Source organism: Protopterus annectens, chromosome 6.part0 (genome assembly GCF_019279795.1).
Source record: "Protopterus annectens isolate FY-2018-M chromosome 6.part0, PAN1.0, whole genome shotgun sequence".
Classification (NCBI taxonomy): domain Eukaryota; kingdom Metazoa; phylum Chordata; order Ceratodontiformes; family Protopteridae; genus Protopterus; species Protopterus annectens.
Genome location: NC_056737.1, coordinates 841,094,808 through 841,121,780, shown reverse-complemented (window position 1 = coordinate 841,121,780; position 26,973 = coordinate 841,094,808).

Sequence of the window (26,973 nt, the reverse complement as noted above, 5' to 3'; positions counted from 1 at the left end):
AAAATCCAATCTCATAGTATCTAAAAATTTTTCAAAATCCTGGTCATCATTATGTAAACGACTGGCTCTCAAATTTTGTCCTTTCAGGACGTTACGAAATACATGTCCAGGATGCATACTACCACAACATACATAGGTGGGTCGATAACATTCTTTTCTATGTAGTTTTGTAATAATATTTTGATCTCCATTTTTAACAATCATCACATCTAAAAATTCAATGCAGTTCTCAGAGTGGTTACAAGAAAACCTCAAAAACCTAGTGCTGGCATTCAAAATGTCAATATATTGTTACAATTCCAATAGATCTCCTGTCCAGAGAAAGAAATGGTCATCAACAAAACGTCGATAGAAAGGAACAAACTGTTTATACTGATCAAAATAAAACATGGTGTTCTCCTCCCAGGCTGCAATTACCAAATTGGCATAAGTATTCGCACACGGAGTGCCCATTGCTATGCCTGAAGTTTGTATATAATAGGTATTGTCAAAGGTGAACATATTATATTCCAACACCATTTCCAGCATAAGGCATAAAAATTCCGTATGCCTGATGTCATACATGCCTGTGTTGGTAACAAGTTGTTGTACCATCTGTATCCCTTCGTCATTCAGAATACAGGTAAAGAGAGAGGCTACATCTAAAGTAACAAACATACCCAAATTCCTATCTGACCTCTTTTCAACAAAGCTATATAAGTCTTGTAAAAAATGTTTGCTATCGATCAATACCGATTTACATGTTGATAAAACTGGTTTCAACTGCTTCTCTAAATAGATGGACAGTGGTTCAGTAAGCCAACCACCCCCATCCACAATGGGCCTGAAGGAGGGATGCATGGAATTCTTATGCACCTCCGGTAAGTCATTTAGGACCGCTATTCTTGGATGCTCTACTACACAATATCCAAACAAATTTTTATCAATCAATTGATTGTCAAAACATTCCTTCAAACAATTAGTAACCTCATAACTAATCTTCTGTACAGTGTCAACATCGACAGATTTGTAAGTAGAATTATCCTTTAACATGTTGTTGATACTATCAAAATAATACTTCCTGTCCATAATGACCGCTAGTCCCCCCTTATCTGCTGGTCGAATAACAATACTCAAATCTCTCTGTAGATTATTAAGTGCCTCACATTGAATTTTGTATTTCAATATCAGTTAAAGATTTTTGAGTGATTTCTTGTAATTTTGTTACAGATGGGGCAGAGCAGATACGGGTTGAATCTTTGGCATATTGCATGAGAGTGGCAAGTTTTGCAGCAGTATGAAGTTTATTTATAAAAATATTAAATAGAAGGGGGCCGAGTACTGACCCTTGGGGAAAACCAACAGGGACTGTTTGAAATTCTGAAAGGTTTTGTTGCCATTTACTTACCTGCTGATGATTGCATAATTAACTGTGAAACCAGGAGAGGGAGAGGTAAGTAAGAAATAGTTCTGCAAGTTCAGAGAAGAGATTTTGGTGGGACACTGTGTTGAATGCTTTAGAAAGGTCAAGAAAAAGTGAAGAAGCAAGGCTGCCCTTATTTCTGTATTGGTTACTATGTTGGTGAAGTTGAAGAGGGCAGTAATAGTAGTACTATGGTTGGGCCTAATCTGTGCTGGGTGTTGAAGAGGAGGTTGTGTTTGGTTTTATGTTTCGTAAGCTGAGTGAATGCATTTGTTAACTCTGCTGAAGTACCTCTTTTGGGAAAGGGTATAATAATGGATTTTTTGCAGATGGATGGCACATACTTTTTAGTTATTAACCAGTTGTTTAGAATGAAGACAGGGAAAGCTAGTGCTTCTGCACCTATTTTGAGGAATTTGGTGGGAAGGTTATTGGCAGTTAAGGTTGTTTGTTTTAATTTGTCTAGTAATTTTTTATGGTTGATGTTGGGATGGGCTGAAAACTAAAAGACAGTGTGTTGCTTTCGAGAACAGATAGAAGTTGGAGAGGTGAGGTGAGGTAGTCATTGATTAGCAATAGAACTGACTGGATAAAATGAGTGTTGAACTGAGTGGCTATGTAGGACTTACCAGACTCAAGCAGGATTCAGGCTTGGAAAGGGAAGTATTGATGGGGTACTGTGTGGACATGTGGAGGCAGATTACATGAGACTAAAAATGCTTCTCAAGAAAGTACTAGAATTATTTGGGAGAACAAGCACAACACATTTCATGCAGGCCACATCAGTGTTCATCTACACCTAGCAGAACCTTTCATTCAAGGTCCTGATCATCAGGGCCAGGGCTAGCGTTTTAGGGGCTGTCAGCATGGTTCAGCTGAGGGGCATGATCAAGGTTGTGCCTTCACCACATGGATATATATCAACAGTATATTTCATAGCCTTTTTGTGGTGACATAAAATTATGAACCAGCAACCCTCTGCACTATAGAGAGCAGAATGCAGAGACTGGATTTCAGATACAATGTTGTCACACTGAGGCAAACATCTTTACCACAATAGCCACCCCCAAGTCCACACACACCACCATTACTAACAAATGCTATTTATCCTGTGCCACACATTTCAGTGTGGAATTGTCCAACCATTTACTACCAGTCCTTTACACTGTTATATCCACCAGCTCTGACAGTTTTATATAATCACTTGTGTAGCCTTAAGTACACAAGGTAAGCAAACACTAACAAACTGAGCCATACAGTACATACTGGCTAGCATATCTGGTGAGTACTGTCAGAGAAACCTGCTCACCACCATTTACATCAGCTCATGTTCTGCATTTTTACAAATTGGCTTTGGCTAACCAATTAATCATAGCCAGTGATTGTTGTCATCATGCATATACATGCTAAACAATCCGTATGAAAACAAAGTGTATTCCTCAGTTAAACTTGTGACAAATGAGTGTCTGTTGAAATTCCAGGAATGTTCAATGTATTCCTTAGAATAATGAAAGTTTGGGTAAGATTAGGTAGAATATATATATTAACTCTGAAAGTGCAGTATTTTGGAATAATGTCCCTTATCTGAGGCATAGCAGTCCTGGAGTTAATATAAATAAATAATGAAGGATTATGGATCACAATCCCCACGTCAAGAGTTTCAAAGAGTAAAGCCGTCCTATAAAAATTCTTTAAAGGTATGAGAATTTGATTTTTTTAGTGTATAATTTCTGAAATGTCTGGACTTGCTCTACAGTATCAAGTCTTGCACTTTTGAAAGGGAAGCCTGCACATGCTCAGTGTCAACAATTCACAATACAGAATATTACCTACCTACCTGGACAGCAAGTTTTATGTGTTGTTTTGTTTCCAGCCAAACACCATATTTCACATACGGACACCAAGGGGGCTGCAGAACAATGTAGCAAAATTCAGAAGTATGTGACAGTATTTTAAAAGCAGCATAACTTTTTTTTTAAGTTTTGTAGATCCTTAAGTAGATAGAATGACAGCAGATGGTAAGGCTACATTGAAGAAGTACAAGCTTTGAAAACTATGTATACTAAAGCATTAAAAGGAATACAGATATTCTGCCATTCACAGATGCCAGTCATTGACATCAAAAATCACTGCCATAAAAATGAAGTCACACTAAAAGGTGTAACTTCTATACTAAATCTGTAATGTTCCTTACATCAAGCTGCATCTAATACTACCAGATTATCTCACTTCCAGAGAGGTTTTATATTATGTCTACCATTGTTTACATGAATCTTCCAAAGTACACAGGAATTCTGCTGGCAGTAATCTGCTCAGATCTTGTAGAAGAAATGTCAGATTAATTTTTTTTCATTTATTGGTCCAAATACAATATATGTACATCTTCATCTATAGCAATATATCTATCTACTTCTGTCCATGTCTATGTGTCTGTGCTGCTGTGCCTCTGTGCATCTGTGTGTATGTATATCTGTGTCAATACACACACAGGCAAACACTATGTCTAGCCATGTTAACCAGTGTCTTTTGAGGAAGGGGTGATGAAAGTGCAATTTTAAATGGCAGTTCATAACATCAGATTAAGTTTATATGCTTCATGTCATGCTCCTGTGTTTGATTCCTCAAGCCTCTAGTTACCTACACTTTGACTCCAGCGATATCAGTTAACATGATAATACTCTTAATTTGCCAATAAAAAGAAGTCCTTGTACCAGGTAGGTTGACCTACTTAATAAAACAAAACAGGAATATCTGGGGAAATGTCATGCAGCCATTAAAAACATACAAAGTCCTCACAGATGCTGGCTAGCTGTCAAGGTTGAACCCAAGAATTCAACTTTGTGCTGTAGAAACCTTAGTCATTATGGCACATGGACAGCTATGAACAACAACAAATCTGTACTTTTTGAATCATAAAACTTGATGAACTGCTGAATTTAAACCATAGAAAACAAAACACACTAAATAGGGTGATGGTCATCATTGCAATATGGGTTGTATCTTGCCCAGGATACGACAACCAGCCAGTTCACAAAGCTCTGGCTCACTCCCATACATCCACTCTGACTGCTGAATGGCCAGCCTCAAAGAAGGAAATCAGTCAAACTGAATCTTCGTTGAGACTTTGGGGATACCACAGAGATTATTTGTATTTTTCTTCAGTACTTTCTTGCAGCCCTAAGAAGAAACATCCCAGAAGCTTCACAGGAGCAGCAATTGTCTACGCCTTTCATTTCTGGCAGATAAGTTCCCTTCCACACAAAAACTACTACCTTCAAGAAAAAAAAATCTGTTTCTTTTCTGACCAAAGTGTTACTGCCCCTTTAAGAAACCCACTATTTTTTTCATATTATTGGAAGTTTCCTGTCAGGGACTGATATTTTTTTGTATATGGTGTACTTGACTTTTTAGTGTCTATTTTGTGGAAAAAAAATCTGTTCTGCTTGTGTAAACTTTGATTATTTTGACAAAAAAAGTTTAGTTGGGGAACAGGCAAAATGGGTGGTACAGTGTAGTGCTTGTGTATACTTTCTGATATCTTACATGTCATTTTTTCTGTCAGTGTGCTTCACAACTTTTCTACACTATTCTGAGAGGGAGGTTTGTGTGCTGCATTTGCATTTACTGGTAAATGATAAGTTAGGTGGTCAGAGTAATACTTCAAATTTGATCATTTGTTAATTGGATATATTGAGATTATAGTCCCTTTACAACCTTAACCAGAACTACATATGTACATATATTATACAAATATGTATGTCCATGTATGTATAAGAACAAAGATACACCTACAATAAATACATAGGTTTGTGTGTGTGTGTGTGTGTGTGTGTGTGTGTGTGTGTGTGTGTGTGTGTGTGTGTGTGTGTGTGTGTGTGTGTGTATATATATATATATATATATATATAAATTATATATGCACACACATATATAAATATATATATATATATATATATATATATATATATATATATATAAATACGTATACTAGATAGATGTACATGTAATATATATATTGAGAGAGAGAGAGAGAGTAAAGAGAGAGAGATAGATAGAAAGCTGGGGAGAAGAACATAAAGACTTTTGGACTTTAGTTAATCATTTTGCTAATCAAACTGCATGTCTTTAGAAGGAAGCCAGAGTATCACCCCTCCCAATAAATAGACGTAGAAAATGCATATTCCAAACAGACTATAAATTGAGGTCAAGAGTGAACTCTGAACTATATGAGGCAGAAATGTTAACATCTTGGCCAATGAAGAATAGTAAGTTAGAGGAAGAAACATTTGCTAGTGAGCCACATAGTTTCATAGGTGTTTACTAGGCTAATGACCACACGGGTCTTTTTAAGCCTAACCAAGCATTCCAAATCTCTGACAAGTTCTGGTACCCTTGATAAGTGTAAGCAGGGGCTTGGGAGATGAAACATTTACAAGCAGGGGCTTGGGAGCTGAACCATTTTTTAGGCTGCCTGTGTCCATTAGAGACATAGGTGCAAAAACAGGGATGAATTTCCTGTTGCCCATCCACTTGTCCAAGTTACACTTGAATTGGGTTAGGGAGAAACTCTGCTTCACATGCATGGGGTACCTGGTCGAGAGAAGGGGTAGTCTCTGGGATACATACCTGTCTGTCCAGCAGGTCCTGTTTATATCACAAGCAAGGTTTAAATCTTTAGAATGGGTAATTCTGGTGCCGTTTGTTTTGTAGATATGCATGTGAGGCTGATGGCAATGAGGTTTTCATATATTTACAGTTTTAGTGAAGCTCACTTTTGTTTATTCTATATTCCTAGTAAAATGTTACTTAATTGATTGTTTTTATCCTTTGCATCCCCATGAGTATAGGAAATATTCTCACGCAGATGGTCTTGTGCAGAAGAAGCACATACACACAAACAAAAATAATTTATTATGCAAATGCTATCAAAAGATGCAATAGGTTTTGTCGAACCATAGAAGCTATCTATCTCTTTCCCCTTCTGTACATCTCCACTACTCCACAAGTGCCTCCAAAAAATCACCCTTCAGAAGGGATTTAGAAGTATTCATTTCCATCACCATGATAAGAAAATTACACATTCTTTTATAATTATTTAAAAACACAAGTACAGGAATATCTTGATTTTGCTCATGCTTGTTAAATATATTTTATCTTTAAAAATGATAATGAGGAAATGTGTCAGCACTACAACAGGAACTGACTCTCATCTGAAATAAACTCATACATAGATGTCCCTACTATAAATGTTATAAATAAATGTATATGATAATACACTCTATTCTTTACTGAGATGTTAATGTGAATCACTCCTACCTCAGATGTTCCATTGGTCACTGAACAAAAGTGATGCTCAAAAAGTCAGAAAGAAAGTTCCAAAAGTTGTGAGTATAAAACATGATTGCCACTAATCAGATGTGATCTCAAAGAAAATGACGTAATTAGCTATGACAGTCATGCAATACTAGCTTAGGATGATAAAAAAAGACCAGAAACATGAGAATCAGGGGAAAAACACAGACATTTGCTGACTGAAAAATAAAGTTGAATCCTGTAAGGCAATGTTCCAGCAAAAATTTGGTATTTAAGCTGAGGATGCACATTAACTTACTGATAACCTGCAGTCAGAAGTTTCTTTTTCCTTTTGTGTGTGTGTGTGTGTGTGTGTGTGTGTGTGTGTGTGTGTGTGTGTGTGTGTGTGTGTGTGTGTGTGTGTGTGTGTGTGTGTGTGTGTGTGTGTGTGTGTGTGTGTGTGTGTGTATGTACGTGCGCATGTGTGCTCACATGTGTGCGTGTGCACTTAGATTATATGGCAAGCAGCTGGAGCCTTTGTTAACTTTCTCAAACATTTTAAACTACATATTGCTCTTATCTGAGGTTAACAAAAAGCCATGCTTAATTGAACTTCCAAAAGTTCTGACTGTGAATCACGATTGCCTCCAAGCAGATGTGATCTCCAAATAAGCAGAACTAATTGGAGACAGCAGTTCCTGCATCACTAGCTCAGGTTTTAACAAATGCCCCAAAACCCGAGTATTGGGAAAGAAATGGAAAGCCACGGATTGTAACATAAAGTAGAATTTTGTAAGACACTGTACCTGCAGGAGGCTACTGTTTAAGTCAGGGGATGTGCATTAGTGATCACATAATGTGTTTTACAACACACTGGTAACTGCAGTCACTGTTTTTTTTCTGTGTACATTATATGGCAAGTTGTTGCAGCCTTTGTGGGACTGTTTTGTAATCTGGGCCCTCCTGCACCTGCAGGTTTCATGAGTACCTAATGCTGGCTATGCTGATCATGGTCCTGCAGCACTTTCAGATCAGTGTCTGCAGGATCACCAGCATCAAGTAGGTCATGACAATGGGCCATCCAGCTCTCATGGTAGACGCTCTTCAAAATCACTTACACTATCACCTAGCCCATCTTTAAGAGATGCGTATAGTGTGATTCAAAGGTCGCATTTATGTTACTTACAATCTGACCTTTATAAACACAGATCAATGTTTAACTCAAGAGGGAATAAGTTATTTTAAAAAAGGGGAAGACTTGGGACATTTTAACTGTATGTTTTTCATTTCTGTAATGCTACTGCTTAAAACCTCATGGAACTGTAGAAAGAAATCCGTATGTCATAATATATGATTGCAGACATTAACACTAATGCTCTGTGCATTACCATTGTTACAGTTAGTAGTTTTCTACAACTTAATAGTAGTAATACACAATTTGTCATGGGAACACAGTAATGAGAAAGTTACAGATTAAAATGAGCATCCTGCCAGGTAACAAACACAGCTGACACTTCACCCTCACCACTGCACAAATTATATTTTTTTGTCTCTGAGGCCACAAATTATTGTGTATGATAAAATATAATAATCTGATGTGCAGTACCTCAACAGACAACATACTTTAAACTGAGAAAACATTGCATAATATTAAAAAATACAATACAGAAAACATTGCATAATATTACAAAATACAATACATTTTCGTTCAAATGCAAGGTATGAACTCATGCTGAACAGTGAATTAGCAGTTTTTATTAACTGAACCACTTGAGGGCATTTAGTATGTGCATACTTAGGCAAACCACATCACTAGAGTTTATTGTGCAAAACAGTTTAAAATGTGACTATTACTCATATGATGCCTTACAACATCACTGAACAGGGGTCAGTGAGCATTCAGGCATGACTTTTTACAAACAATAATATGAATAATTGTTCTGAAATAAAAAAGATAAAGATACATTTTTTAAAGATGAGAAAGAATGTCTGATCAGTAAAAATGGACCCCACGCCACACAACATAGTTTACAGGTATCACTGCATGCATCCGTTATACTCTTATGTGTTTTTTGCAAGAAAAGAAACACTAACACAAATATCATATGGTTATGGACTAGATTCTCCCTCTTTACATGCGCAGCCATATGCCATGCATAAGCCTGCCTCATGGTGTCCTTACTACTGCTGCTGCTGAACGATCATAGTAGTGGTAGGACTGAAACTGGGAGCTGCAGTGACAGCATGGGTCACTTCACCACCAGACCAGCACATGATCATGTTGTGCAGAATGCAACATGCAGTAAACATCCTGCACGCAGTAGCTGGGTCATACTGATGGACACCCTCAGATTCATCCAGGCACCTAGAAGGACTTTTCAGGAGGCCAAAATCCCTCTCAGTGATGATATGGGTCTGGGACTCAGATGAGCTGTAGATCTCTTTTGCAGTTCCATTTGGATTTCTCACATTTGTCATGAGCCATGGCTCCAGTGGATATCCAACATCACCTGAAAGACAAAAAAAAAAAGAGAGAGAGAAGGGGTGGGGACAAAACAAAGTTAAAGTGGTTTAGTATTCAGCAATACATTTTACCATGATTAACTACTTAAATACAATAGAAAAAAAAGAAAATATATTTATCCATTTACCAATATAACGTTATGACCATTGGTCATCCTACTATTTAGGAAGAAGTGGTAGAGTGAGCTAGTATGTCACATATGGGAATCTTGTACACTGCCAGGATGCTGGACAGAGAGATTGGTAATGTACCCCCCATGTGTCACACACCACCTGGAAATTGATGGAATGGTAGCCCTTCCTATTGCAGTAACATTCACTCCATGGACCAGAAGGGTGCAGCCTATTGCACTGAGTACCTCAAGGAAATATGCCACCCCATGAAAGGCACACACAGTCTTGGTTCAATTCTGAGGTGACACCGGGAAGTAGATGTACTGATCCACATGTGCCCAGAATACATCCACACATTCCTCCATTACCCCTCTGAGGGTCATACATGCTCACTGTGACCCTTACAATACCTATGTGCACTCTAAGGCTGTCAGTTATCTCCTGATTATCAAAATTATAGTGAGTTATCTTCTGCCTATATCTCTGCCTTCCTGGCCAGTGAGAATTTGCTGGATGCAATCGGTTCTGGCTTGGCCAAGATAAGCAGCTCACAACTGGAAATAGCAAGACTAGCAGCAAGTGACATCATTTTTACAGACTGCAAAATTGGACTGACAAGACTCCCCCTTATGTAACATATCTATGGATGGCGAGGAAAACTGGGAAAATTTCACTTCAATAAAATTCATAAATAGGCAAGACAGTGCTTCATTAGCATATATTGGCTTCATCATTTCTCACTTACATCTCATTATGACTTAATTTGCTTATGCATATTCGCAGTCATCATGCATTAGCATAAGTGGCCCCTATGAAATGTGACTTTGCAGATGTCATTTGCTGACAGTGTGGATAACTTTAAATCATTTGCGTAAAAATGTTGAATATCACCCTCTGTTTCAGTTATTATGTATGTAATTAAATAAATCTTGATTGTTGTATAACTGTTTTGGAGATGTGTATAGTCAGTGCTGGATTCTGGAAGTTATGGGCCTAGAGCTGAAAATTATAAGTGGCCTATTAATTTGGTTACTTCAGTGTGACAGTAGCACAGGATTTCAGACAAAACCAGAGGGAGAAGCAACGGGGCCTGTTTCTGACATGTGGACCTACAGCTAAAACAACATCAGTCCCCTTGTTAATTCTCAATTTGTGTAGCATGGATGACAGACAGTTGCTCAGATACAATGCTACAAGGCAGATTTATTGGACCAAAAGACCACAGTTTTACAAAAATGTACTATTCTGGTCGACTCATTTTCAACTCCAAGACCTCTGCTGGCTAAAAAAGAAAATGTTTTCTCTAAGAGGTGTCAGTCTCAGTGTTAACTACATATAATAATGAAAATGGGGTTATATCCTCCCACCACACAGAAAAAATGTTCCTATTTTTAACTTCTATTCCTAAAACTAGTGCTTTTCAAATATACCGGTTTTCATTTGCTTATGACTGAAATACTTAATGAGAACAACTTTCCTTGCACATGTAAAATAATCTGTTTATTGTTAAATGAGCCTATGTGGTTTACAAAGACATTTTAGGAAAGCATGTAGTCTTTAAAATGTGCACGTTTTCTTTGAAGCAAACCAGAAATGCTAGTCATACAATTTTGTTAAGCCCTAAGTTGTGAAATAAAGGCAAGATCTGTTTATTTATGCATAAAACCAAACCTCATGGGTAGAATACATTGGATAGCAGATGCAAGACAAAGGATACATTATCTAAAGAAGGAAGTCAATAACATTAAGTTCTGGATTGATGTAATGTGGTCTTTGTTCATTAAAAAGAAAGGGGTTTAAGGATGCCCTATAACTTGGGAAGGGCTGCTGGGCTTGTAAGCAAGTAAGACAAAGAAAATAATTTGAGAGTGATCACTTGTTATTTAGAGAATTCATAACACATCAAGAAGGCAGCTATGAAATTCATTCATATGTTGAACTGCAGGGAGACAGAAAGACATATTAGAAGGGAAGATACCTTATTGGTGCTTTTACAGATTCTGGAGCAATCGTATCTGGATTCACTGTAAGTGCCTTTATTACAGAAAGGGCATTTTGTTACTAGATGTGTTTTGAAGATGATAACAAAATGGATGCCAGCACAAAGGACATAAGGAGAGAAGCTACAGGATTTTTAAAAAGTATAATTCTGAGATCAGAAAGGACACAAGCACACAGATAATAGCAAACTGGACAGGAAAAGCTCATCCAGGAGAGCCCTGTTATTTATAGCTAGAAGTCTTGTCAATGTATGACTCCTTGAATTCATTCTCATCCACATTCTTCCAGATCAAGCAATATCATACCTCTTTATGTAAGCAAAGTGCCACAATTTTTCATTCCATAGTACATTACTGTATTTATTTCATGACAGCTGACATTATAGGTTTATTGGTTGATATGGTCTTTTAGAGCCTAGCCATGCAACTCAGAGATTAGTATGTATATTTTTGGCATCCCATATCCATACTGCTTACCTCAGGAATACATTTTTGGTACCTCTTTGTTTGTCAAGGCAAAACTTAAAGAAAGCCAGTGTGTTACATTGTGTGGCATGTAAGTGGGGCTTTAACACAGGTTGGAGATTATCTGGGGGAGTCTATCTCTCTAAAGTAATGTCTTTCAGCTTTTGCCAGTTAGGGGTCACCACAGCGGAATGCCAGTCTGCTTATGATTGGCAGTAGATTTTTATGATGCTAAGGTGCCAGCCCGACACCCAGCCTTCAACAAAGGCACACCCATTCACACACACACCTATCTGCATGTCTTTAAATGTCACTCGACTGTGGGGAGGACATGCAGACTCCACACAGAAGGTGCTCCAGCCAGGAATCGAATCAGAGAACCTCTTACTGTAAGGTGACAATGCTAACTGCTGCACCACAGCGGCCTGGGGGGAGTCTATCTCTCTGAGAGGTCTTATTCATGTTGCAGTGAAGGTTGATGTCTTTGGAGTGAGTGTTTTAGTAATACCAATACTCACTGAGGTGGAAGAAGAGGCCTATTTGTACAGAATCTTTCACAGTCTTGAACAGGAGGCAAAAATGACCATGTAGGAGCTAGTGTGAATCAGGAATAGCAAGAGAGTCATTAGTTTGTCTGGGTAGCTAAGGAAACTCAATCATGTGATATTTTTAGTTAGAAGATAATGCAGCTTTTCTTGTTGGTCATTATGTTTGGAGAGGTACATTCCAAACAGTGTACTATATTCTATAAATGGCCTTTTGATTAAGTTAAAGCAAACTGGTCATTAAATAATACCTGTAAAAAACATATTAATATCATTCCAAAAAAATTCAAAACATGTGTTGCCAATCTGCCTTAATGTTCAATTTACATCGCCAACATCCAACATTTTTTATACATTAATTCAATTTTATGTGAAGTAATAACTGGTTTATGCATGAATTTCCAAGAGAATAACTTCCATTTTAATGAGGAAGTAGTTTGGAAGATGACAATATAATTTTTTTCTTCTTTACTTGGATAATATTTTTTATGGATTTGAAATAATCCCAATAATTTTCTTAATAATATTTTGTAGTATTGTTAACCACTTTATACATTTTGGATAACAGCCAATTCCATAAGGTATTTTCATCCAGTAAAATAATTAGAAGGTCAGTGAATTTAGGGACAGTATTTTTATTGATGAATGCATTAAATTAATTTACTTTTCTAGTAAATATCTATAATTTTGAATATCTAACCACATTTCTTTAATTAGATTAATTTTTTTGTTATAAAATCTAAAGTTTACAACTTTTCTCTATCCATCATCTGAAACCAATAAAACATATTTTTCTTCTTAAATGCAGTCAATGAAGTTATATTAATTGCACATATGTTGTTTTGTATATATGCAATAAGAAAAGTTAAAAAAAAAACAAGTTTTATACTTTGGATTCTTGCAAATGAAATTTCTGAAAAGTTAATATAGGTAGAATTAATTTGTTGATTCTGATTTTCTAAAATATCTTTTAATAACCAAATGAAATTATTATTAACTATTGTGTTTTGTTCCTACCACTATTTCCTCATGGAATGAAGTTCCATTCACAGTAATTCTGTTGTCCACATCTCTACCTGTTTTCTCAATTAGTTTGTTCCATCTGATTCATATAATTGAAAGTACCACTTTGTAATCCTGTATCCTTTGAAACAATTTATACTAATTACTGTGTACATAACAAATGGTATAGTGAAGCATACACTCCTATACCTGGTTCACTGCTTAATTTCTACACAGATGTTGACTACAAGTTAACTCATGTTTTCCATGGCTAAGAATCCAGGGTAGCCTCCTATTTCATAACTATGTATTTTCATTCCCTCAATAAGGCAGCTGATTCTTGCTGCCCATATACCACCAAGATATGAATCTCATGACGATCAGATGAGGGCCTTATTTTAGGTTGCTATTGTGCATTCTATCCAACTCTCTGCTCCCATCTTTGGGATGTGATTGCCTTATCTGTTCTACCACCTTCTTCTTTCGGCTTTTCCTGGTTAGGGGTTGCCACAGTGGATCACCTATCTGCTCATGATTGGCAGTGGAGTTTTACGGTGTTGAGTTGCCAGCCCGGCACCCAACCTTCCATAGAAGGCACACAAATGCACACACTCAGGCCTAGGGCCAATTTAGAGTATCCAATCCAAATACAGCATGTCTTTGGGATATGGGAGGAAACCAGTGCACCTGGAGGAAACCCACGCGACCACAGGGAGGACATGCAGACTCCGCACAGAAGGCACCCCAGCTGAGGATTGAACTGGAGAACCTCTTGCTGTGAGGTGGCAATGCTAACAGCTGCACCACTGTGGTCGCCCCTTATCTGTTTTACCAGCTAATACAGTAAAAACAGTGATTCTTCTTATTATATTTTTACTCTTCTCTATGTTTTTGTAGGCTGGACATGTCACTTTCTGATCCTTTAATATCTGTTTTTCTTTATAATTGTGAAGAGGAATTCACCATGCATTGGATTGTTCGCTCACTACCACAGAATGTGAGTTTGGTTTAGACCTCATCTGTTATGCAACTGTTTAAATCAGCGTATAGTAAAACTCACACATCAGTTTTAAGTACTCTAGAACCACCTTGACTAACATAGTTATTCCCTCTGTACCATCTTATATTATCCAAGGTCAGATGAATCTTTGTATGCAGTCACTGCCCCCACACACAAACACAAACATGCAATTTTTCTCAGAGTCTTAAATTTAAATTTTAGTTCAGACCCCACCTTTTGTTACTAAATATGTGAATCAGTAACTTTATGCAGGTGGTAGCAGTTTAATTACCTCAACCCTCACTTTCGTATCCTGCTACCATTTTCAGCCTTTGCTACATGTAGGATATTTTCTAGGAAATTGCAGTACTGAATTTGAAGCTTCTGCCTTAGGGGTGCATTAGCTAACTTATCACTAGGTACATGCTCAGTTGTATAATCCTTTAAAAGTATATACCAAAGTATATAAATGAGTTTCCTCCTTCCATCTTTGTGTCCCCTCCCTTGCTATAGAGTCTGTCATGATTAGAAATACTTTCCTTCTCATTTCTCTTAAGGCTTTACACAGTACCACTCACCTTAATTTCCCTTTTCTAATTCTCATGCAACAAATTTTTGTATGTGCAGTATAACAAGGGATTTATTGCATAATCTTATTTGAACAGTGAAGTTAATGAAGTTGCCATTTAGTTAAATAACTGTCTTATGGCAGATACAATAAGCATATTTCATTGGTGAGTACTGTTGGGCTTTTTTCTTTTTTTTTTACTTGCACCATCCTGACCATCTAACCACAGTGACCTACTTTAACATCCCATCACCTCATGTGAGATTGTTCCATTCTCAACAGGTTTAATCTTCCATCAACTATTGTTGTTGCTGCAGTGGTGGGACACAAAAGGTGAGCACAAAAAGGGAATGATCTGGAACATACAGCAATGATTCTTGTCATTATAGGCCTACTCTCCACACTGCTAATATAGATTAAATGTTCATTGTGATGTCACTTTCTGATCCTCTGTCTGCTTTTCCAATCACTGTAAAGCAGAATTCAACATATATTAGATTGTTCACTCACTAATAGTGAAAGTGTGCTGGGTTTAGACTATCATGAGGGAGGTTAATTTTACCTTGCTGATAATATTCTGTTGCAATAGTAATCCATGTGACAATTGGAGTTACTGCCAGCATAGCTAGCTGAATTTTGTAATAATTATATGTAATTTGTGAATATCAAACTGATTTATACAAGATACTTGTGTTACAAATGTATTAGAACTGTATGTCATACAAGATGCTGGTGTTACAAATGTATTAGAACTGTATGTCATGTGACTTCCAGCACCTGCCAAAGATCTGAGCAAAAGCTCTTGTGTGTATATTTTTATAGGTAGGTACTAAGTCCTGCCAGATTCGAGTGATGGAGGTTTTGCATGTAACTAGAAGTCAGATAACAAGAAGTGATGTCATTATGCAAACTATCCCAGAAGTAATATTTTAGATATTATTTTGAGAAGTCACTTATCGAGACAGAGCATTTTGTATTCTGTCTTGGGAATAACAACAAGAAGAACCATTCACCACATTATCTGCCTTGCTCTATTAAGTAAGGTATTAGGGTATAGTAACTCTTTTAGATACAGTCAGGAATATAGTGAAGCTTAGTTTATATATTGTTTTTCTTTATTTGTTTGCGCCTGTCCTGCAATGTTATTTTAAATATTTCCTGTGATTTTGAACTCTGATGTCACTGTGAATATATACTTAGTATTTTCTTACTCTTTTATTATTTATTATTAAATATATTTAAACCTTTCATTGTGGCTGATCTTTGTAGAGATATTTAAGTTTTGAGAATACTTGCATATTTATTTAGTAACACTGTGTGGGCCACTCCTAATAGCCTTGGTCTTGGTCAAACTACCATTTGTTTTAATATTAATTTCACCCAGTAAAATTGGACACCCTTTGTTAAGGGCCATAAAGTAGCTGGTGAGGGGTTCTGGTGGCACTGATAACTAACATAGTCTGGGAACAAGGGGGCATAGCTACTAAATCTGTGCCAGCCTTTCCTAGGTGTGTGTGTGTGTGTGTGTGTGTGTGTGTGTGTGTGTGTGTGTGTGTGTGTGTGTGTGTGTGTGTGTGTGTGTGTGTGTGTGGATAACCTGTCCAAGTAGCTGACATATGTGTGTGTGCAAATCAAATCTCCAGCAGTGTGTGTGTGTCAGCTACTTGGACAGGGACACGAAGCACTGGTTGGACAGAGAGAGTATTGGAGGACTTGGAGTGGAACCCTGGCTAAGGACTCATCTCTATAGCTGTGCCAGTGGGGAGTCTTATTGGGGATCTGGAGAAAGAGGGAGAAACCAGCCCCAGAATGACTGTGGTCTCTGTGTGCTCTTAAAGGAAATTGCACTTGAAGCAGAGAGCTCCATCTGGAAATACTGTGTGTGTACCTGTTATCCTCCCAGTGAATGTCCCCCACAGGTGCCAGTGGTGAAGATTGAGGCTCCTTGATTACTCCTTGATTACTGGTCTAGTGATGGGTCATCACAGTCCACATCAGTACAAAAGGAACCACAGTTTCAGGCATTTGGTATATGTACTTGGCTAACGAGCCCATGGTGCAAAGTGGCTCTCTGTGGGATTATAACTAAATGCCTCTAAATCAGAATTCTGCCTAAACATAATGATTCTGCAGTTTTTTTCTGGAACAGATGACTAGGTGTCTTGTCATTGAAACAAACTCAACTGTTCTACAATTTAAATGGGTAAAAAAACAGTCAGAATGCAGAACTGGTGCTGCAGACTAAACCGAATGCACACAAACATGTGTCAAATTGGTGCCTGCACACTCTTGATGACATCTTCCTGTATCCAGTTTTCATGCAAGCTCAGTTGACATTTGTGTATTTTGGGCTAGCCTTCTAGTCTCCATTTGAGAATGCTCCTGCATTTATATATTCCAATTCACTACCCAAGATAAGACAGCAATGCATCATCTACCTAGTCATACCTTTCCCAGGTGGCTCCATCTACAGTGTTAGGTCATTTAGTAAAAGCTCACTACATTGTGTTGGGGTTAAAATGTTCAATGACATGTATTTCAGACTGACCACATGATTTATGTTTTCATTTTGAAACACAGACATGACTAAATAAACTCTTGTTTTTGAGCTTTTATCTTTATCCCGCTATCTATCTGTCTCTGTCTCTTTGTCTCTCACACTATCTCCTTTGCTACTGCAGAATGAAATAAATAGAAAATGACCTTTGTATTGCCTTATCTGGAAAACATTTCTGTTTGGTTCCAATATTAAATGAATGAGTTTTAGAAATGGTATAATTAATTCTGATAATGTAAGAGTTTGCTTATATCATGTAATATAGGAAGGTAATGGTAAATTAAGCATAGGGGCTTATCAGAGCTCATTAAATCACAATTTTCTCCTTAAACTACTAGCCTGTTTCTTTAATGCATGAAGTCTGTCACTGCTATAATTCAGCTGTTTAGACAGAAAACACTGAGATGCCATTAAACTGTATGTATCTCAACAGGCCAAACAAAACATGCAACACCAGTTATGTTTAATAGTAAATAACATGCAATAAAGTAACATCAAGTATAGCAGCAGTTATTCTTAAGACAGAGTAAGTCCTTCACCCCAAGTCACTGATTGCCAGGAATGGAAACGGGCTCTTCCCCACAGCTGGCACCTACATCCATGTAAATCCAAGTTCTGTACTGTTTGGTGGTAACAGGAAGATTTTGGTTTGTACTGGCACTGTAATTGCCATGTACCCCCTTAAAGTGTGAAAATTTTTGTTCTTCATTGCCTTTTTATTGTATCTCTAAATACATCACATCTGCATAAATTCATTCCCTGTGTTTCAGCAAGCAGCCGTGCAGGAATAAGTTATTCCTGCACAGCAGGGACTGTTCCTGTACAGCACGGCAGCGCGCCTTGCATATTCATGAAAGTGCACTGCCTGTGCTGTTAAACAGATATGGAGGTGTGTGCAACTGCAGGGGGTGTGTCTGAACATGCCCCTGCACTCCAGAATTGCCTTTCAGCAATTAAAAATGAGCGAGAATGCTCATAACACCCCCAACCTGTCAGGAAAACAAAAGTGGTCAAAGGCAAAAGGGAAAAATGTCCCACCATGAAGCAGAAAGCTGATAAAAGTACAGGTTTAGCATGAGCAGGGATATTCTGAAGGGTATAGCTAAAATAAAACAACAAAACTTTCTTTTTTTATAAATGCGATAAAGTTTAAACATAGCTGCTCGGGTGTGCCCATTGCTTAGCTACGCTTAGTCAAGCTTAAACAGCACAAGAAGTTAAATAGCAAGAGACATCCAACATAAGCAGTATTGCAATAGTGAAGTGGTTAGAGTGTATGCTTTATGAGCAGCCATTCCTGGTTTGATCCCCACTGTAATCAATTCACATTTTACATGTGACAGCAGTGCATAAACAATTTTTTTAGTATTACCTACTAAATAACATATATTTGTTAACCAGAGTACTGCATTAGGTCCAGATGTGAGGTGTCAGTTTAATAAAGTTGTGAAATCCCCATATAAATACAAGTGCCCCATACTGTATAGTCACACATGAATAAATGTTATGAAAGTACATTGATTGATGTCAGGGACAGTAAACAAATTTATAACATGTAATGAATAATGAATCAATGCCATACAGCAGATAGTCTATAAAATGAAAAATAAGCAATGCTAAGCATTGCACAGCTCTGCTTACCAGGTGAAAGCATTGTGTAACTATGACTGGTAAGCAATAAGTAGCCCAGCTAAATGGATTTGCCCATTGGTAAGCACTGCTAAACCTGCCCCTTTAAGCAATGCCAATCTTAGCTAAGCAGGTTTGCCCATAGCTTAGCTTAGCATATTCAAAACCATCCAACCATGGCAAAGGGTGGGAAACAGCTGTATTTAAACCCCACAGGTGGGAATACAGCTCATAACTGGTTGCAGCTTCCCACTGTAGGCAGAATGGCTGGAGTCGGAGAGTGTATGCATTTCTGTGAGCAGCGCTGGGGCATACAGGAGTCCAAGGTCATGGTAGGACTCCTGGTAAAAAACCACGCTGAGAGAATGCTGCAAGGCCAGTACCAAGGCTCACAATATAAAGTGGAAGCCTGGGACCGTCTTGCCTGTGACCTCACCAGTGCCACTGGTATCCCTCGGACTGGTGAGCTGGTCAGGCACCACTATGCCGACTTGAAATGGAGGAAGAGGGAGCTCTTGGACCAGTGGGTCCAAGAATCAAGGCAAAGGGGTGATGTCCCAGCAGTGTGTAAGTACTCATGCCAGTAACTGTTTAATAATGTCCAGCCTGTGTATATGATGGATAGGTATGGGTAAATATTTCTCTATTTACCTTACAGCTGCAGCTGAGCGGGCTGTGAATCAGGAAACCTATGCGAGTAGGCTGCAAATGCTGCGTCATGACACTGGTATGTAACAATCCTGCTTGTAGTAGTCATGCCAAATAAATATAAAAGTAGTAGAAAATCAGCTGCCAGTATAAAAACTGTTTTGTGTATGGGTTGTACTGAATAAACCAGACAATATGATGTAATAGTCCCATATAGGTCGTATTTAAATAAAACTGTAACTGCCTGGCAATAAATCTCTAAATCCTGGACCAGTAGTTTTTACTCTGGTATTGTATGGCACTTTTAGTGTTGCATTCTCTGAATAGTGACATTGTATTAACCACTGTTACCCACACTGTGCTACATAATAAAAATGTCTAGGAATGTCTGTATACGACTGTTGTAATTACATTGTCAGATTGTACAACTGAGAGAGACTTAGGCTGAAAACACTAAAGAGATAGACAGCAATATCCAAACAGCACCCTCTGCTGAAACTTAAATTGTTGTATCTTTATCAGACACAGCCATAGTTTGAATCCTGGGAGTGGTAGTAAGCTGTATGCATAATCATACCTCTCAACTGTACACATTTGTTCAGAATGTCCAGATAATTGGCTCATATTTTCTGCCTGTTACCCTGTCCACCTGGCAAATCAGTGGGATGATCTCAAAATTTTAGTCAGCAAATAATGACATACATCTGATTTTCAGACCTCAAAACCTTCAGAAAACCTGTCACTCTAGCAACTCTCCAAGTTTATGAGAACAATATTCAAAATATGTCCCTATTTCTAACCCCATGTTGTCAAGCTATGACCAGAGTGTGTGCATTAACAGATTGAGAGGTATGTGCATAATATTAACTCAGAATCTGGGAATATGTGTGGAAACATTGAAGTAGTGTTAACAAGCATTCCCTCCACAGGTCTGTCAGATAAGAAAACTGTGCCTGCCAATAAAGATTGAAATCCTGGACTGGTAGTGTTTACTCTGGTATTGTATGGCTGACATGTAGCATTCAGTAACATCTGATATTGGAATAGTACTGTTGTGTCAACCACTGTTTCTCACACTGTGCTACATAAAAATATGTCTAGGAATGTCTGTATGAGACTGTTGTAATTACAAGGTCGGATTGTGCAACCATGAGAGTCTTAGACAGAAAACACTGAAGAGATAGACAGCAATATTCAAACAGCACACTCTGCTGACACTTAAATTGTGGTATTTTTATCAGACACGACCATGGTTTGAATCCTGGGAGTGGTAGTAAGCTGTATGCTGTATGCATAATCATACCTCTCAATTGTACACATCCTTTCAGAATGTCCAGATAATTGGCTCATATTTTCTGTCTGTTCCTATGTCCCCATGGCAAATTAGTGGGATGATCTCAGATTTGTAGTCAGCAAATAATGACATACATTTGATTGTCAGACCTCAAACCCTTCAGAATTCAGAATCAGTTGAATATGAAAACAAATCCTGTCACTCTATCAGTCCGCCAGGTTTCTGAGAGCAATATTTCAAAATATGTCCCTAGTTGTACCCCCATGTTGTCAAGCTTTGACCAGAGTTTGTGCAATAAGAGATTAAGAGGTATGTGCATAATATTAACTCGGAATCTGGGAATATGCATAGAAAGGTAGTCAAGTAGTGTTAACAAACATTCCCTCCACAGGTATACCAGGTAAGATATGTAGAATTTAGCTATAAGACAGTTGAAGTATACACTGTGTACAAACATACCACTGGCCAAACCAAGGCCATATGGTAGTGTAATAATACCTGTACCTTAATGATTAGAGCAATGATCATTAAAGTTGTGAGAACTACAAGGATATATAAGTTGTTAATTGACATCTCCCCCCCCCACCATATCTGCAACAATAATCTAAATAAGATATATGTCCCAACAGTAGGTTTGGTGTAAACATACCCATTGATGTGTTTGTTCAGATTATTTTTGCAGATATAGTGTGGGGGGGGGAGATGTCAATTAACAACTATTATATCCTTACAGTATGAGGCCCTCAGACCTTTTTTCCTGTTTATGTCTTCCAGGTACCATGTCAAGACAGTGACTCCCTGCATTCACTCCACAGGAGAATGACATACTTATCAACTTTATTGTGCATCACCACAGAACACTCTTTGGGCATACGGCCCATGATCTTTAGGAGAGGACTGCCTGTGGAACGAGCTCGTCCACAGGGTAAACGATGTCGGCCTGCATAACCACAGTTTTGAGCAGGTGCAACATCATTGCACTGACCTCATCTGCCATGTCCATCAGCATGCTGCTGCAGTTTGGAGGGACCAGCTAGCCACAGGTGGGGTCATGCCATACAGCCCCCACTGGCACATGCTGAGGAGCTCCTTGCTAGCCTTGGGGCACCTGCCCACCAGCCAAGTTAAGAACCTGAAGATAGCACTGTGGAGGTGGGTGCTCCCCACACAATGGATGAGGACCATGCAAGTAAGGCCCCAGGGCACATTAGTAGACCACTGTTGTTTATTCATCTTCATCTGCAAAGTACCTTCATGCATATGTCAGATAACATAGTCTGTCGCTGCAGTGTAGTAATGAACAAATGTGCATAATCTGTAGTATTGTGAGTTTGTACTGTTGATGTATTGAAATGCTGCTCCCACCCTGTACCAATGCCACAGGTGTGGCTACTGGCATCACATCTCTCACACAACTATGTAGGTCCCTCTGATATACCTCTGGGGCAGCAGCCTGTAGCTGGTGAGCATAGAGGTCTTTTGTACAGGTTTGCCAATACACCAGCCATGTTATGGCCATGGTATTTGCCATGCACACATTTAACACACCTACCCATAATGCATGCTGTACATGTTCACTTATTGTTGCTGCTAACTGCACTGCATCACAGTGGTCACCATGATGGTATATCTGAAGGGTATGTAAGAGTCCTTCAGTATAACTAACAAACTGTCAGTGCAAATATGTGGACAGAGATGAACATAATGCTGGGACAAATGGCCTACAGTAGGGACATATCTGAAACATTACCCTTATACAGTGGCTACAACAGTGTATATACCAGTATTACAATGGCAACTGTTACAGGTCTACACAACAGCATATCACAATACCACATTCCACAAATTTTACAACTTGTAATGTGATCCTAACATGAGCAATAAATGTGTAATATGGAATTCTATGTTAGGACAACAAATATGGAGAATACATATCTTAAAAAACACTGGAAGTATATGTGTGCACACACTCCAAATAACATATTGTGGAAGCAGCTTTTGAGGTACTGCAACATTCACTCTTCTTGAGTACGCACCTTCCATCAAGTACAGGTCCTCAATGTCACACCATGTAATGGTCTGCTGTCCAAGAAGTATGTCCATGACATTTTCCCACTCACTTGCAACAGAGGTAGCCAACCATGGAATGGATCCCATATCCAAAATGTAGCACTCAGGAGTGGGAGACATAGCCTTACCTCGCCATTGCATATACCATGGCAAACATTGCAGACAAGCATGTATGTGACAATGACGTATGGGACACCATTAATGTAGAAAATAAACAGATGCACATCCAAGACAGATGACAGCACATGTTGTAAACTGGTCATGGAGGCTGCCCAGAAACATGCAGCAACACTGAGGGACTTTCAGGAATGTCTAGCAAGTACTGCCTGTGCAGTATCTGTGTTGACAATTACCTGGACTCTGCATAAGTGTGGCCTATGAGTTAGGGTAATCAAAGGGAAGAGTCGTTCCACACGAGACATCATCCAGGGCTCTCTATAGGTAGCATATGCATAACATCAAGTCTCCCAAAGGCATGTGTTGCAATGTGTAATGGTGTACCAAGACCAGGGCTGAAACATACAAACAGTATTACTAAAGATACATGTGCTGCACAAGCAACACCTCACTCCACCTCAGGTCCACCATCCCAATCTTTACCTTGCTGGTGCCAGTGTACACCTTTAGGTTTGCTGTTTATTAGCAGGAACTCAGCTGGTAGACATGGTGTTCTGAATTTGAGACACTGCAAAATGACACTCATGTGTGGCCCATAGTTGTCAAGCATCTGCAAAAAGGCTGGGGATGGGGAGGGGTGTCATCCTGGAACACAACAGTGAACTGAAGCATACATCCAAAGCTCGCTAAGAATGGCTGTATCTGAACACAGTCAAGGTCATGCATTGTGCCAGACATAACCCTGACTCCACAGCAATAGTGAAGGCACTGTGTGACCTCCAAGGGCTTTGCACATGAGCTGACCATGCAATCTGGCAGAGTTGGGGGACATTTGCAGGGTGGAGGAATGAAATAATGGCAAGTGAAGATGGGCCATGCTATTATACCCCTTCCAGGAATAGTGACTGTTGTAGCTCACTTAATAGGTGCTGCAACAAACCATCATGTTAAGGGTGTGCACACTTATGCAACCCACATATTGTATACATCTCAATCAACATCTGCACAACTAACACATTTGTTTGATACTGCATTTGATTGCACAGGTCATATGTCACATATCAGGTGTGTGTAATGTTAACATATGCAGTATTGTGGCCCCATGGCATAAGAGGCTGGCATGTCAATAAGGGTGTGTACACTCCTCATAGCCACAGTAAGCTTCAAAGGTTGTCAGTATAATTGGATTTCATTGCTCATACATGCACTGCTGATGATGAGATCTGCAAATCAGACGTCAGGCATTCACTATTGACATCTGTCCTCATATCAACCCAGGTATGTGTCAGACAAACACATAGGGGCTGTGAGCAACAGAGCAAATATAACTGCCACACATATAAACATTCAGCAATAGTATGTACACTTGTGAGGTATGGTGCACAGTACATGGCAGGGTGCTGAACAGGTGCACAGCAATACTGTGTACATGGGTGCAGTGTGTTCCAGGGGAAGGGGAATCACCTACTAACACAACTCAACCATCACAGAGATGTATAATGTGGTAACAGGCATTGAGTATAGCTGCAGTGCATGCTGTTGAGTGCCATATGTCATGCATGTTGACAGTCGGGTAATGAGAGGTCTGTGTAATATATTTGTGCCACCTCACCTGTAAGTGTGTGTGAGTGTGTGTGTGTGTGTGTGTGTGTGTGTGTGTGTGTGTGTGTGTGTGTGTGTGTGTGTGTGGAGGTAAGCAATGACGTACAGTTCTTAAAGTACTTTTTCTGTTTTCCCCTCACAGGTTGCGAGGTGGGTCAGGGTCACTCTTATAGGCAAACTGATGTTAGTGTCCATACAGACTCTGACAATGATGATAGGTATGGTGAGGCACAGGCAGGGTTGTCAGGGGCTGAAGCTGCACCATCAGTTGACATCCCACTGTTATCCACCCCCAACCCCCACACACAGTCACATTACCTATACATACCCCATCACCAGTGGCCATAGATGAGGGACAGTTAGTGGGTTGTGGCATAGGACAGGACAGTGTGGTAAGTATGGCAAGTGTGTTTGTACACAGCACCCATAGCCAGATGACAGGTGAGGTATCACACAGGCAGATGTACAGGGGTGCTCATAGGAGGGCTTCTGGCCATCATGCCCCTGGCAGAAATGCCACAGCAGGTGTCACCAGATGCATATTTCTGGTCATCATGGAGGCACAGGCACATATGGAACGTTATACCAGACAGGATCTGAGGCTCCAGAGATCTACTCATTCTACTGTTATTGACAACATCTGTGATCTTGCAGGTGCCCACCGTTATTTTGCAGAAGTCCTGGATAGAGAATTGGGTGAGATGGTGGGAATCCTAGACTGTGCAATGTCTGTGTTAGAGCATATGGTGGGAGTAGGGTGACAGAAACGTGGACGTAGGTCAGCAACACCAACAGGTGGAGGTCTACGTGGACATGCAACAAGTCAGAGCTGCTCCCGTAGTGGCAGTACCAGCACCAGCACTCAGGGGGGGGTGCTTTCCATACCACAATACAGCAGACCATGTGCATGTGGTCCTGGCCATTCCCAACAGGGACCTGGATCCAGTAGACATTTGTCATCATCAGGGGAGAGTACCATATCTGGCCTTGTATCCAGTAGTGCCCATGGAACCCCTGGCAGGCACAGTTCTCACGTCCGTGGCTGGAGATGGTGAACTGCACACCCTGCCATGTATGGTCTGCAGCTGTTCAATAAACCCCTGCATAGGGCAGCCACATGGCCAAACTGTGTGCATACATACACACACACACACACACACACACACACACACACACACACACACACACACACACACACACACACATCACCAACACATCACCAACACAGCTAAGGCACCTCCATACTTACACACACCACATCTGCACAGCCCAATTAATAATAAAACCCCCTAACACACACACATGATGTTAACCAAATGGCTCAGCCTAGGTCTCTGGCAAACCCACAATACAACCTGTGCATATGATGATACTTGTGCCACATCCCTGTCATCCATACCATCAATGCAGACACAGGCTGATATGGTTCTGATGGACAGGGTGAATGTACTAAGGTGTAGCAATGTAATGCTGTGTAACATGTTTTCAGCAGGAAAGTTTAATGCTTACATGTCAGGATGTGTAGCTGTCCAGCCATGATGCATTATAGCTGTTATTAACACTGACTGATTGTGGTCTCCATAATGTATTCAGTTTGTGTTGTAGGTGTCTATGTGTCAGCAGGATGTTGGTCTGCTGTTGTTTCCTACAAGGGGTATGGCACTGTTGTGACACATTGATTGTGTCATATCCTGGGTACAGCTGAACACAAGTAACAGGTTTGTATAACAGTTATTGCATGTGCCACATGGCTGATAGGTCTGAGGGGTGTATACAGGTGAGTGCATGGTGGCTGATGTCAGCAGCCCTTCTACAGTGGACAATAGTAAGTGTACTGGATACCACACACCACATGTTTGTGTATAACACACACACACAGAGGCTTTGGTGTTGATGCAATACATAGAGAATACTGTATACATGGATGTGCTTAATTTTGCAGTGAACCTGTTTTAGCTTATATAATTCCACCAAGACAAAGTAGGCAAAACATCACATCAGTAAATAATCAGTCTGATACTTTAATGTCATTGACAATGGTACTTGCAGGGTATATGTCTCCTTCCCCAATGTAGTGCAATCCTGGAGTTGGTAAACATAGGTGTGCTGGTGTGGGTGGCACAACTCTGCACTTTGGAGTGTGTG